Source organism: Nematolebias whitei, chromosome 5 (genome assembly GCF_014905685.2).
Source record: "Nematolebias whitei isolate Nwh7 chromosome 5, NemWhi1, whole genome shotgun sequence".
Classification (NCBI taxonomy): Eukaryota; Metazoa; Chordata; class Actinopteri; order Cyprinodontiformes; family Rivulidae; genus Nematolebias; species Nematolebias whitei.
This window is the reverse complement of record NC_056502.1, coordinates 31166804-31170278: the sequence shown is the minus strand read 5'-3', so window position 1 is coordinate 31170278 and position 3475 is coordinate 31166804.

The window sequence follows — 3475 nt, the reverse complement described above, 5'->3', positions numbered from 1 at the left end:
TCCATCCATCCATCCATCCATCCATCCATCCATCCATCCATCCATCCATCCATCCATCCATCCATCCATCCATCCATCCATCCATCCGTCTTTACCCATTTCTTTCTTTATGGGTTGCAGGGGGTCACTGTTGCCCAAATCCAGGTCACAAGTCTGTCACAGAACACTGGATTTTTGTAAAGAAAAAAATATATTATTTTGCCAATTAAAAAAAAAAACCTACAGCTTATATGATTTTTTTTTAAATTGTGGAGTAGTTGATACGATAAGATAGAACTTTATTGATCCTGCAGGAAATTGTTGTATTTAGTATTACCTTATCTTACTTTGAAGAAATAAAGCATAAAGTTAGAGTATAATTTACTCTGTGTATTAGTACTAATATATATGCAAAGGAAATGACAGGAAATGGTTAAAACTAGTCATTTTTTAAAACATACCATTCAGCTTTAAGTGAGTTTAGGTCAAAGCTTGAAGGAGCTGCTGTGGTGGGACCAAAGAGCCACATGTGGCTCCAGAGCCGCAGGTTGCAGACCCCTGATCTACACACAAGACCTGAAAATGAAACTATTCCTAATTTTGCCCTAAACTCATGAACAGCAATTTGAAAAATGTTCCTAAGAACCAATTCAGCTGCTTTGTTTTTGTGAAGTTGATCCATTTTCTCATCAATAAAACAACGGTCCTAAAAGTTTGTGCTGAAAACTCCGTACACAACCCGAGGGTTTTGTTGATTTAAGGTGTGATGGGGAAAAATACAAACAACAAGCTGCAACACGATTTAAAGTTGGAATAACTTTCAAATAAATTTCCCCGTCTCTGGTGACTTGTTTTACTCGCGCTTAAAGCTTTTGAGACAAATTTGAAACAGTGCTTTATTTTATTTTTTTATGCAGAAGAAACAAGTTCAGATCACACAGCCTGCACCTCCAGGCAACAGCCCACCTTCATCCTGATCTGTGCATCCAGATTTCATGCTGTAGCTCCTCTCAGACGACATCTATTTAAATATACGCATGCATCAATGTGTCATTAGTGTTTTGCATGTGCCCAGTGAGCAGACCAGCTCTCAGATAAATGCACAGGGACAGATAAATGATGAGGGACGTCTAAAAATAGACAACACGAGTGTAGAACGATGTTCAATTGTTGAGAAAAGTAACAAACTGTTTCAAATCAGTGGAGGTCTCCGGAGGAACTCCCTGCTTACTGATATTTGTTTTGCTCCACTTGTTCTGTTTTTATTGTTTAACTACTCTGTGTCAAACCAACACAAATGTCTGGGGGGGGGGGGGGGGGGGGGCTGCCACCTTTCCAGTTTTACATTCAGGAGCCATTTTCTCAGCTCCCCAGAATTGGTCCGAAGAGGTCCTCTCCTCCGTCCCACCCCCTCCCCTCACTTAATTATCACAGTCCACTCCATGAGACAGTAAAGGGGTGGGGGGTGGGGAGGGTTAAGAGGGAGGGAAGTGGAAAGAAGGAGAAGATGAGACGGAGAGCGTGAGACTGACAGACAGAGAGACGGGGTGTGTGGGGGCTGTGGTACAGAGAGCTGGAGCTATCTGCTGAAATATTCATGTTGGTGCCAGCAGCTTTTCCATTCCCCACTCAGCAGGGGGCTGCTGTTTGATACATCCATCTCTCTCTTTCTCTGCTCCCCCCCCCCCCCCCTCCCTCAGTCTCTCTCTCTTAACTAGTGAGGCTGGTAGATGGTAAATGCTCTTCCAAGTGATGGAAAGTCTATCTCTGTGCCAAGGTGGTCAACACCTCCCCACCCCTCATCCCGAAACAATCTGCAGCCACGTCTGCCATTTTGTTGAACGTTTAAAGACCATGATGTTTGTTTGGTGTTTGATTTTCATTTTTTGAGTTCTGTGTTTGTCTGCCGTTGCCACAAAGACAGGAAACGCCCCCCATCCGTGCACGTTGTGAACACGATAACTTGAATATTAGCAACGCGCTGACGTCCATTTTGGTGTGTGGCTGAATCTCGGTGTACAAAGTCCCCTATTAAAAATTGGGCTTCCCCATCAAAATCCAAGATTGCTGCCGCCGTATATGCATTTATGTATTAACTTGAAAAATAAGCAACGTGCCGACTTCCATTTTCATGTGAGGCTGCAGCTAGTCAGTAAGAAAGGTCACTACTCAACTGGACTTTAAAAGCCTTCGTGTTGGTGAAATATTTAAGTTTCCATCACAATATATTGTTGTAAATTGGTCACCCGAGAACTATAATTTCTAGTTATAACTGTAATAGTATAGATTGGGGTGGCCAGTGATTAATCTTGGGGGTCAAGGCCACCATTGGCCACCCCCTGGCTCTGCCATGGGCCTGGTCATGGATAAAATTGCTCCCAGAAAAAAAAAAAAAAAAACTCTGTTCTTCTGCTTATTCTAACTCCTCCCCACTTGATTATCTTGCAAACATTAAGGTTTTCTTACATACTCTGTTCAGTTCTAGTCCAGAAAAACACTCATTTCAAAAACATGTACTATTTAAAGCCCTCAGTGACGGAGGATATGTGTACCGTTTGTCATGTTTGCGTCTTGTGTTGTTTAATTAACTCCACTCCTCTGTTTTCTGACACCTTTCAGTTTTGTGTCCCCGCTAGTTGTCCCTCCTCCGTCCTGCCACCCCCACTCACACTTTCAGCCTGTGTCACTTTTTTTTTTTTTTTTTTTCAGCCTGTGTAACTTAGCTCAGCTGTTTCTCATTTCCTGGTCAGCCTCAGTCCATGTCACCTCTTGGCGTTCAGTCCAGAGTTCAGTTCGACATGTTGCCAAGCCTGCTTCCCTCCATGACGCCTTGTTCTCTCTTCAGTTTTTTAGTTTTGTCTGCTTTTTGTTTGTATTCAAGTTTGTTTTTTGAGCTCCTCTTGTTGGTCTGCACTCATGAACCAAAATTGTTTGTTTGTTTACATGGAACATGTTAAGCATATACCTTACATTTGAAGCTCTTGACCTTGACCTCTCTAAGTGGCTTCAAACATCTGTTAAGTTCCTGGGAAAAACCAACGCAGACATTTTCCTGTTTTTAGTTTTCCACATCGCCTTACAACCTATCTGTTTTTTGTTACATTTTCTTTTAAATACCATTTTATTTTCACTAGTTTAAATTTTTTAAATTTGTACGCATCTTTTGTGATTGTCTGTTGATGTCGACGTTGTCCACTGTTGTCATCACTCTTTGTTAAAACCAGGTCTCTCTTGTAAATGAGTCCCCGAGGCTCAGTGTGATTAACCTGTATAAATAAAGGTTAAATGAATGAATGAACATTCAGAAAATAATTTAAGCAATGAGAGAAACAAAGAGAAGAAATGAGAGAAAAACTGTTTCTGAAAACCAGCAGCTCAGGGGCCGGACATCCAGCGATTAAAGTCATTATGTAAATAAACCAAGTATTAATTATCTGGTACCTTTTAAATTAGTTTATTTTATTGCATTGAATCATAAATGCAATAAACAGAACCC